The following is a 12709-nucleotide window of genomic DNA, read 5'->3' as shown; positions in this document are numbered from 1 at the left end:
TGGTTAAGGGTTGGGAGGAGTCCTAGACTTGATAGGAGCTTCTTTGTTCAAGGACACTACACACACATGCAGAAACATGGGTTAACTTCCAGCAAGATTTTGAGTGGGTTAGGGTCATGTTTTGGGGCTGGGCTTGCAAAGTAGGGTCCCTAGATGGGTTGTCTAGGTTTTGGCTCGAGGAGGCTCGGGCGTGGCTCGAGTAAATTGGGAGATGGCTCGGTGTGTTCGTCGAAGGGTCAAAAACGAAAATTTAAGTAGGAAAAATTGATCCAAGGGTCCACGGGGGTGGCTCATGACTTGGAAGGGTAGAATAAATCATAAAAATGTTATATTTAAAATTTGGGGTCAAAATAACGAGATTTGGATTTATTCGGAATTTAATCGCCGCACGAAACGCTAATTAACTAGTTAATTGAAACGCCTTGTTTTACGCTTTATAAAATAATGAAAAATTATATTTAAGCTTAAATAATTATTATAAGTCTATGTTTTAAATTTGGGAATTTTATATTAAAGTTTGGTTTAATTCGGGATTAAAACGTATTAATACGTCACATTTAAAGATTAATTTAAAAGTCCTCGATTTAAGCTAAATAAAAATATGAAAAATTTCATCTACGCTTAAATAATTATTTAAGACATTTTAGAGTCAATGGATTTAAGAAAAAGTCAAAGTCGAGAAATTATACGTCCAGGGGTAAAACGGTCTTTTTACACCTAGAAATTAGTAAACGTCATGGCAGTCTCCTGAATGCTGTTTTATGTGATAATATGATTATTTTCAATGGTTATGGATGTTTATGGAATTTTTATATGTTAATATGTCAATTTTAAATGTTTATGGATTTTTAAGATGTTAATGTGTTTAAATGTTTTATGATGTAATATGTTAAAACGTTTATTTTAAATGTTTATGATTTAAATATTTATTTTAAACGTTTATGATGTTAAAATATTTATTTTAAAACATTTATGTTTTTTTATGATTTTAATATGTTAAATTATGATTTTTAAATGTTTATGAATTTTATGATTTGAATATGGGCATTTAAAAGACATGTTGCATGCTTGGTTTCAAAATAAAAATGATATTATATGCATATTTTTATAAGTGATGGAAATACGACATGTTGAAGGATGTGAAGGGATTGTTACTACTGAATATGTAGGAAATATCGTGAAGGTTATGGTCCTAGTGGGAGCCCGACGATCGTTTTTCCTTGGATACGGATACGAATACGAAGACGAATATGTTAATACGTTGGCCAGGGCCCAGTTGCCCGGTGAGAGTGTTGCTGGTGTCCCCCGCCGCCCAGTAATGTGGTTTTCTTTAGATGGATCCATCGCCCAATACGTTCAAGAATACGAGTCACAATCACGATCTGAATTCAACAAACACGAACATGAATATGAATACGAATATGAACATGAATATGAATATGGTTAAGTGATATGATTATGTCTTTTGAAAATGTTTTTATGCATCATGAAAATGTTTACGAAAATATTTAAGTTTAAGTTTATGCATCCTAATGAAAATGATATTTTAAGTACAAGTATTTTTCACCGTTATATGTTAACTGTATTACGTATTACTTGTTATCAAAGATAGGACGTGTTGAGTCTTTAGACTCACTAGGTGTGTTGATGCAGGTGAAATAAATAACTATGATATTGGAGGTCATGACGATTGACTTGCTGGACTGTCGGTGCACATAACCCGAGGACTAGCATTCTATTTCCGCATAAAAGTTTATGAATTTAAGTTAAAGATTTTTACGACATTTTACTTTATGCTTTTGAGAGATTTTTGAGAGGTAGTATGAGCTACACTTTTCAAATATTTATTGCTTTTTAGGCTTGGTAAAACGCTTTACGATTTATTGTCTTGACTATTTCTTTTTGCATTTTCAAATAGTAGTTGGGTGTTTATTTTTTTTTAAAAAAAGGGTGCAAAGGTATTTTATGAATATGTGGATGTATAACCGAGAGTGAGGATTTTAAAAAAAAAAATTCTAGTACTTTTTAAGAAAACGAATAAGCAGACGTTTCGGTTGGTATCAGAGTAAAGGTCCTGTAAAGGGTTGTGCCACCATCAGCGCCAGAAAGATCAGTCATCAAGCCTCAACTTGTAAGTTTACATGCTTTATATGATCTATATGTTGTTACAAACATAATTATATGAATTATATGTTCACGTCACATGTTTAATTGCTTTATGGGGATATATGATTTATATACTTTAGAATTTTTATACGTGATACGATATGAAATAAGAAATTATTTGATTTCAACGCATGTTGGTTTCGTGGTGGAATTGGACTATGTTGACTTTTGGGTTTTAGTATTGACATTCTACTTTTTGGGCCGTAAGTTGATCGTGAATATTGTGAATGCTTTTGGGACACGTAGATTTTTTAAGAAAATATTTATGATTCATGGTTACTAGTTGAATTAATTTTTGGAAATTACTCACAAGTAATAATTATTCGAGGATTGCAACGACTTGGGTAATATAAAAATGTATAATTTGGGATTTTAAGTTTTAATAAAAATGTAAGATTGGTTATAGAAATTTGATTTTGGGTTAATAAGTTTAAAATTTTTGAAATTATGTTATGGGAAACAAATAGAAGAAAATTAAGAATGCTAAGAACTTATGGGTTAATCGTAGGATTTTCGAAATTAAAGACCAATTAAGATAATTTTTGAGGAAATTAAGAATTTATTTTTGCAATTTACTAAGGAATTTAGGGACTAGTTAGCAATAAGAACGAATTTAATGGTTAAATAGTAAGAATTTTGAGGATTTAGACTTTTTAAGAATATTTGGAACTTGGGATATCATGGTTATATTGTTATAAAGAATTTTAATCAAGGGTTTTTAAGGATGAATCGATATTAGGCTCGAAAATCTAAGCGTTAGCGGATGCGTTTGGATTTTAAGATTGAAATATGATAAGTTGATGAATATTTTTGGTATAAAATAAGAAAAATAATATACGATAAGTATAATCATCCATCTTTTAATATTGGGAATCGTAAGAAAAATTGAAATTCGAGTTTATAATAGTAATAGCACTATGTCATTATGGGTCTTTTAAGTTACGATTTGAAAATAAGGATTTAGAAGGAAAATTTAATTGGGATCAAGTAGATATAAGGACATTCTAGAGTTTAAGTTTTATCAGAGTAGTGCAGTGGAAGCGTGCATTTTTCGGATACTAGAACTAAGTCTAAAACTTTGGGATATTAAAGATAAGTGAATTTCGAGGACGAAATTCAATTTAAGGGGGAAGATTGTAACGCCCCGAAAATTTAAAAATCCACGTGAACTACATGCATAGAGTTATTAAATTCCTTGTGTATTTCAATTAAATGTTTTAATTGCATGAATTAATTATGTTGTGCATATTTACATGTTTAAAATATATTTTTCTACATGATTGCATTAAAATATATTTTTAAATGTATTCGAGTTGCGATCGAGGAACAAAGACCGATGGCTGAAAAATGAAAAATAATTTATTAAATAATTGTTTTTAATTATTTAAAATATGAGTGTTGCTTTTTCATATTTTTGAAAATATGGGGTTTTGAGGTGATTTTATACGCCGGGACGTAAACTTTATCGGTATGGGTTTTTCAAAGAAAAATACGAACTTTTAAGTAACCCGGCTATTTATTTCACAAACCTATTTTATCAAAACCATTTTTATGATTTAATTAAATATTAATTGAGACTAATGGGCTTAACTTGATTGACTTAATAGGCCTAAAGCCTAGTTAGTAATTTAATTGGTGTATATAATATATTAAAGCACCTAAAACCCTACACTTGCAACATCAATTCACGGCCACACACTCCACAAATTCTGAAACACTCCCCACCACCCCCATACATGATACACACGTACACAATAAGGTAGAAGGAAATTCGTAGGGTTCAAGGTAGAACAAGCCAAAGGTTTCACTCCGTTCTTCGTCGTCAACGTTAATTCGTGCGTATAAAACGCAAAGGCATGCCTATTCTTTCCTTCAAACATCATCATATCTTATTATATTTTTATGCATGAAAATTTTGGAGAAAACAAGTAAAACCTCAAGGATTTTAGGATTTGTGATTTATGCTAAACTTTTTGCTTGGTTTTTCCTTCAAAAATCATGTGTTTGTAGTGTTTAAGGGCTGCCATGATATAGGTTATGAATAAGCATGGTTTATACAAAATATAGAGTCCTAGGATCACAATAAAAACGTTTTACAGCATGGGGCAAACAAACTGGAAGCATGCTTGGACTGTGGTACTTCTTGGCTCACGGCTTTGGGTGTGTAAGGGCTTGGCTTTGCCTCGGTTGGGACCAGGGCCTGGCTAGGGACGGGGTAGGGTCAAGAGAAGAGTCCTAGCCATGCTAGAACTCGGGACCATGGGCTAGGGAGGAGTCCTTGTTGAGAAGGACTCCACCCGAGAGCCAAGGGAAACAAGCGCAGGTTTCAGAACTTTTGGCAGGGAGGAGGGGCTCGGCCAGGGGGCTGGGCTGGGTTAAACTAGGTCCTTAGGGTCCTATCAGGGTGCCTGAGGGGAGGGTTCAAGGGTTGGCTTGGTGGTAGGGGCCGTAGAAGCATAATACGTGAGAGGAGTAGGAGTTGCGCAGCTGCTGGGTTCCTGAACCAGGTGGCTCGCGCGCGGGTTATAGGGTCTGGGTTGGTCTAGTCTTGGTCCAGGGATGGTCAGGGTTAGGTGGGTTCGGTGGTTAAGGGTTGGGAGGAGTCCTAGACTTGATAGGAGCTTCTTTGTTCAAGGACACTACACACACACACATGCAGAAACATGGATTAACTTCCAGCAAGATTTTGAGTGGGTTAGGGTCATGTTTTGGGGCTGGGCTTGCACAGTAGGGTCCCTAGATGGGTTGTCTAGGTTTTGGCTCGAGGAGGCTCGGGCGTGGCTCGAGTAAATTGGGAGATGGCTCGGTGTGTTCGTCGAAGGGTCAAAAACGAAAATTTAAGTAGGAAAAATTGATCCAAGGGTCCACGGGAGTGGCTCATGACTTGGAAGGGCAGAATAAATCATAAAAATGTTATATTTAAAATTTGGGGTCAAAATAACGAGTTTTGGATTTATTCGGAATTTAATCGCCGCACGAAACGCTAATTAACTAGTTAATTGAAACGCCTTGTTTTACGCTTTATAAAATAATGAAAAATTATATTTAAGCTTAAATAATTATTATAAGTCTAAGTTTTAAATTTGGGAATTTTATATTAAGGTTTGGTTTAATTCGGGATTAACACGTATTAATACGTCACATTTAAAGATTAATTTAAAAGTCCTCGATTTAAGCTAAATAAAAATATGAAAAATTTCATCTACGCTTAAATAATTATTTGGGACATTTTAGAGTCAATGGATTTAAGAAAAAGTCAAAGTCAAGAAATTATACGTCCAGGGGTAAAACGGTCTTTTTACACCTAGAAATTAGTAAACGTCATGGCAGTCTCCTGAATGCTGTTTTATGTGATAATATGATTATTTTCAATGGTTATGGATGTTTATGGAATTTTTATATGTTAATATGTCAATTTTAAATGTTTATGGATTTTTAAGATATTTATATGTTTAAATGTTTTATGATGTAATATGTTAAAACGTTTATTTTAAATGTTTATGATTTAAATATTTATTTTAAACGTTTATGATGTTAAAATGTTTATTTTAAAACGTTTATGTTTTTTTATGATTTTAATATGTTAAATTATGATTTTTAAATGTTTATGAATTTTATGATTTGAATATGGGCATTTAAAAGACATGTTGCATGCTTGGTTTCAAAATAAAAATGATATTATATGCATATTTTATAAGTGATGGAAATACGACATGTTGAAGGATGTGAAGGGATTGTGACTACTGAATATGTTGGAAATATCGTGAAGGTTATGGTCCTAGTGGGAGCCCGACGATCGTGTTTTCTTGGATACGGATACGAATACGAAGACGAATATGTTAATACGTTGGCCAGGGCCCAGTTGCCCGGTGAGAGGGTTGCTGGTGTCCCCCGCCGCCCAGTACTGTGGTTTTCTTTAGATGGATCCATCGCCCAATACGTTCAAGAATACGAGTCACAATCACGATCTGAATTCAACAAACACGAACATGAACACGAACATGAATATGAATACGAATATGAACATGAATATGAATATGTTTAAGTGATATGATTATGTCTTTTGAAAATGTTTTTATGCATCATGAAAATATTTACGAAAATATTTAAGTTTAAGTTTATGCATCCTCATGAAAATGATATTTTAAGTACAAGTATTTTTCACCGTTATATGTTAACTGTATTACGTATTACTTGTTGTCAAAGATAGGACGTGTTGAGTCTTTAGACTCACTAGGTGTGTTGATGCAGGTGAAATAAATTACTATGATATTGGAGGTCTTGACGAGTGACTTGCTGGAATGTCGGTGCACATAACCCGAGGACTAGCGCTTCTATTTCCGCACAAAAGTTTATGACTTTAAGTTAAAGATTTTTACGACATTTTACTTTATGCTTTTGAGAGATTTTTGAGAGGTAGTATGGGCTACACTTTTCAAATATTTATTGCTTTTTAGGCTTGGTAAAACGCTTTACGATTTATTGTCTTGACTATTTCTTTTTGCATTTTCAAATAGTAGTTGGGTGTTTATTTTTAAAAAAAAAAGGGTGCAAAGGTATTTTATGAATATGTGGATGTATAATCGAAAGTGTGAGGATTTAAAAAAAAAAAAAATTCTAGTACTTTTTAAGAAAACGAATAAGCAGAGGTTTCATGAATGATGAAGAGCAGGAAACATTCTTGGGCTGCTAATCGCATCAAAAGATCTAGGATTAAGACTTTGTATTTCGCTTCCGCAATACTGATGTAATTTTCATTCTGTTGTCATTGTAAAGACAATATTTATTTATGAAAAAGACTGTGTTTGGCTATTTTCTACAAGGCTTATTTTTTTCATGCAAATTCATAAACAATGTCGGATCTCACCGACGCCTCGATCTCGAGGCATGACATTTAAGTGATATCAGAGCTGTCAGGTTCATAATCCGGCTGGCAGTTTGATAGACAAAATTTGGCGAAGTCAAATTCTGGCAAAAGCCTACGCCTTCCTATCCAAATCATTATGATACATCACACTCATCTCCTTTTGTTTAAATTTTTAAATTTAACATGTCACCATAATTGGATGGCTTATACTTTCGCATAGATTCTCGAAACTCAATCATTTCAACTGCTTTCAATCTGTGCGAAATTACCCCTTCTTTCCACATTTGGAAAATCTCATTCTGTTCGATCCAAATACCTTTCTTATCTGATAATGAAACTTTGACCCTTTTTCATTCGATATGTATTGGAAATGGCCACCCCTCATACTCGTGCTCATGCCGCCCTTCGCATGCGTCAACTTACCATTGAAAACCAAACAAGAGAGATTGAAACCCTAAAGGCTCAACTCACTAGAGGAAAACAAGAGAAACAAGAAATCTTGGAGATTAGGAACCTACTTCAAACTGATGTACAATGTCTCACCCATCATCTTGATCGAGCATAGAGCCAGCTCGCCCTAACCCGACGTAACCCATCTCACGTGGTACGCTAGTTTCCCCTAACCGAATATTTATAATAAGGTTTAAAACTGAGAATAATCTTGCTAACCCCTCTCGTCATCAACTATGAAGACCTTTCTAGCAAGCAAGAACGTTACATTGCCAAGCTTCATGGCGCTATAGATAGACTGCAAGAACAAATTAACTATATGCACCTTGTCATGGAAAACATGGAAGAAGAAGAAGAAGAAGCACCTATGGATGTAGTGGAAAAAGAATAGTGATGATGGAGAGATGATAAGGTAGGCTAGACTGATATTATGGTTAAATGACATGAAAAGAAAGAAGTGTAACATTTCCTTTGGAGTGTACATTGATAAGTTGAATTATATTTTTGGGGATATACCTATCAGAGATAAGTTGACTTATATTTTTGAGAATACACCTATCTGATATAAGTTGACTTACATTTTTGAAAATTTACTTATCGAAGATAAGCTTCCGATTTAAGATGAAATTTTTGACTCAAAGATAATAAATTATTTATTAAAATATGAGATAAAAATTATATAAGCTTTAATATTATGATGTAGAAGTTGATTTGTGTGTCAATAATTAACGGTATGTACATTAAATTTAGGATCCTATGTACTAAATTTAAATAAGTAGGATTTTGTAATATCTTATAAAGGTAATAAATAATATCTATTAAAGAATTTATATTATTTTTAGGCCACTTCCTTAGGAAAATAAAGTAAGATATTGATGGACGTCAAGGAAGTGTAGCATATATAATAAGTTCTGACTCTTCTTATCGTACAAAAAAAAAGGGAAAGTTTGAGGAGAATTTTTTGAGGAATTAGTTTCTTCCGTACAAGGTTGAAAAAAATTTTAACTAGGTTATAATTATTGGGACTTAAGTCAATAGGCTGATAAAGAGTTATGCTCTAAGATTCTATATTAGTTTTAAGTTTTGAGATAGAAATCGTAATAATTTTAAGATAGAATAAAATCAGTATGGACATGCTTATATACAGTGCCGATTTCATTCAGTGTACTATGGGAATTGATTGGTTGGACAAGAATCATGCAATGGTAGATTGTCGAGATAAGAATGCTAAACTCCAATCCAAGAATAAATCGAATTTCATGGCAAGGATAAGGAAAATAAATCTTTTCTTTCTGTTTCTTAGACTTAGAATGCCATGGAGTATGGCTAAGAAGTATATCTAGTGATAATGAGAGAAGCAAAAGAAGGAATTGAGCTCAAGACATAAAATATTCATGTGGTACGAACTCCGGAAGCTTTACTTTGAATTATCTCAGATCGTGAAGTCTAATTCGAAAGTAGCTTGATAGATCGTGCTGTACTAAAATCTAAGAAACCCTAGAGAATGACTTCAGTTGAACTCAAGGAGCTAAAAGATAGATTCCAAGATTTGTTAGACAAAAAAAAAATCAGACCGTGTGCCTCTCCTTGGGGAGCTTCAATCTTATTGGTACACAAGAATGGTGAAGGTACAAGATGTGAAGACCCAAAATTTTACTATACAAAAAGACAAAGTACCAAGTTGATTTTAGTTTTTGCATTGAATATGAATTATGTAATGCACGATATTTTGATTACTGTAATCTGAAATGATTTATTGATAATTGATGTGATTATAGACGGAAAGGATCAGATCGTGAAAGATAAAAGAAGACTTGAATTATGTGCGAGGACTGAACCCCTCGCGCATATGCGCGACCGAGCAGAGCGCATATGCGCGAGGTAGGCAGAGAACCTCGCGCATATGCGCGACCAGGACCCGCCCATATGCGCGAGCATGGCATAGAACCTCGCGCATATGCGCGAGAAGAGGGCGCGCATATGCACGAGTAGTTGCAAGGAAGAATGCCGAGACCAGTAGGTCTCGTGCATATGCGTCGGGGGAGGTCGCGCATATTTGCGAGACGTGCAGCTTGAAGAGTGAGCCACGTTTCCTTGGACATGCATGAAATATATAACAAACTTCATTTCCTCATAATTCAGAAGGAAAAACGTAAGAAGCTCCACAGAAATTTCCCAAGTTCCTTGATTCGTAGATTTGCGATTTTTGCAAGATCCGTCCATCTGATTTTCAATCCGACTTCAGTACTGTACATATCTTGTCAAGAGCTTCGACAGGACGTAAGTTTTCTTAAGTTTTGATATGATTTGAAAATCTGATATGAGAGGACTCATGATATGACTGTTATTATCTGTTCCTAAGATTGTTGTCATTGTATAATTGAAATCAGATCGAAGAACGGACACCGTATGAGATTGTTATCATTTTCAGATTGAATTTGATTGAGATTATACAGATTTGGTATCAGATTGTGTTTGTTTATTGATTATGAGTTGAGATTGGTATCTGTTGATATTTGTATTGTTGGGTATATCGAGATTGTTCAGTTATGCCGTTGAAACAGAATTAGATTGAATCTGATTATATCCAGTGTTTATTGAGTTGTATATTGTTATTGTACTCCTCAATATTGTAATTGCCAGATTGAGTATTGACAGGCTTCGAATTCGAGACTTCGACTTCGTCAGACCGAGAAAAGAAAAGTATAAATCAATGTTGAACTAGGAAGATACGACTCGAGTTAGATTCGACTTGAGTTTCCCAAAATCACATACTTTATTTTATTGCATTGATATTTGCAATTAATGATATTGATATGCTTAGTCTATTGATTTATAGCAAAGCATATATTGAGTCATGGGCTGATGTGCCTAGTCATTGGCTGAGGTGCCAAGTCTTTTGCTGATGTGCCAAGACACTGGATGTTGGTTTATATCGATGTTGCTTAGGAGCAGATCGACTTCTATTGCTGAGATTCGATATAGTATACCAATGTCCAGGAACCGGGATCCCTAGATTAGAGATAAGTCGAGTTTGAGATGATGAGTCAAGAGTTTATTTACAGTTTATATCGATTCATGTCTTTAAAATTATGATACATTGTAACGTCCCAGATTCGACGACTGTCCTCACTGTATCAAGACGAGTCTTTCCAGCGTGCTTATGTCCTCACTCACACGCATCCTGGGAAACTTCCCAGAAGGTCACCCATCCCAAAATTGCCCCAAGTCAAGCACGCTTAACTTTGGAGTTCTTATGTGATGAGCTACCGAAAAGAAGATGCACCTTCGTGATATGAGTAGTACAAATCAAATCTTTTAAGCCCTCTTCAACTGTACAGTCCATTACATTGAACAGTCTCGGAATCCCTCTAATTCCCGTGTGGGTCGGTTCATTCATGTTCCCTCCACCTAGAAGCCTGTCAGGAGCCGCTCATTGTCCGTGCAACTGATGGCACCGGCGATCACCCCCCGCCCTCTTCGGCCCCGGACCTCACATGCACACCAGCTTCCGCTTGGTTCGTCCTCGAACCACACCGTACTAAGAGAGGTCGGCTCTGATACCAACTGTCAAGTCCCAGATTCGACGACTGTCCTCACTGTATCAAGACAAGTCTTTCCAGCGTGCTTATGTCCTCACTCACACGCATCCTGGGAAACTTCCCAGAAGGTCACCTATCCCAAAATTGCGTCAAGTCAAGCACGCTTAACTTTGGAGTTCTTATGTGATGAGCTACCGAAAAGAAGATGCACCTTCGTGATATGAGTAGTACAAATCAAATCTTTTAACCCCTCTTCAACTGTCAGTCCATTACATTGAACAGTCTCGGAATCCCTCTCATTCCCGTGTGGGTCGGTTCATTCATGTTCCCTCCACCTAGAAGTCTGTCAGGAGCCGCTCATTGTCCGTGCAACTGATGGCACCGGCGATCACCCCCCGCCCTCTTCGGCCCCGGACCTCACATACATGTTATTAATATCTGTTTCATTCTTTTATATATGTTTATATGATTGCATGTATACGTTGTTTATACTGGGAATATATTTCTCACCGAAGTTATCCGGTTGTGTTGTGTTTGTATGTGTGCATGACAACAGGTGGGACAGAATCAGGGTCACGAAGAGGATGAGAGATCAAGATTAGCGTGGAGATCCGGACTTAGAAGTAGATTGGCTTTCAACCCTTGATGTATAATTGTTGAACCTTAGTTTGAGATAAATGCATGTTGTACAAGACTTGTACTTTACTTTCGATATTTATATCAGACTGATTATCATATGTTCCGCACTTAAGTATTTAAAAAAAAATTAGACCCAAATTAATTAATTTATCCTAATGATGATTAAGAAGACGAATTAGGTTCGGGTCCCCACAGCAGGTGGTATCAGAGCAGTAGGTTCCTTAGACTGATATAGAAGCTAGTGAGCGGGGTAGATTGAGTTTTCTTTCCTACTTTTATGTGCTTGCATGTTTTACTGCTTTGAAATGCATGTTTACCTGAATAAGTGAGTGGAGAATGAATCAGAACCGATTCTTGATCAGCAGTAAGATGATCGGAGGAGGACTGAAACAGAATTGTTGTATTTGGTTACTAATCCTTTTGATAATCAGATATGCCTCCTCGAAGAATCCCAGAACAGGGTAGTACCTCGACTAATCCGATGGATGTCACAGCAACCCCGATGGAAACGCTACTGAAGAGATTTCGGTCGTTCAAACCACCGACTCTTAAAGGCACTGAGACTACAGTTGACTGTGAGAGTTGGCTAGATGATATAGAGATGCTGTTTGATTTATTGGATTATACTGATGAGCGTAGAGTCCGAATGATTGGGCACCAGTTGCATGATGTTGCGAAGAATTGATGGCTCACGACGAAGAGGGCTTTGGAGCATCGAGGTACAGTCATTACTTGGAAAATCTTTAAGACTGAATTTTATCAAATATTTTTCCTAGTATCATACAGGAATGACAAGGGAGCAGAGTTTGCTAATTTGAGACAGGTCTGTTGAACATTGAAGAGTATGTGGCCAAGTTCTCTACATTACTACGATTTGCTCCGCATGTTGCTGAGAATGATGAAGCTGTTGCTGATCAGTTTGTCAATGGGTTGAATCCTGGGATCTTTTCATTGGCAAACACTGGAAGACCGAATAACTTTGCTGATGCTTTGAACAGAGCCAAATGAGCGGAAGTTGGCCTGATTAGGCAGAAAGGAGCTTCGT

Source organism: Primulina tabacum, chromosome 6 (genome assembly GCF_025594145.1).
Source record: "Primulina tabacum isolate GXHZ01 chromosome 6, ASM2559414v2, whole genome shotgun sequence".
Taxonomy (NCBI): Eukaryota; Viridiplantae; Streptophyta; class Magnoliopsida; order Lamiales; family Gesneriaceae; genus Primulina; species Primulina tabacum.
Note: the sequence above shows the minus strand (reverse complement) of the source record.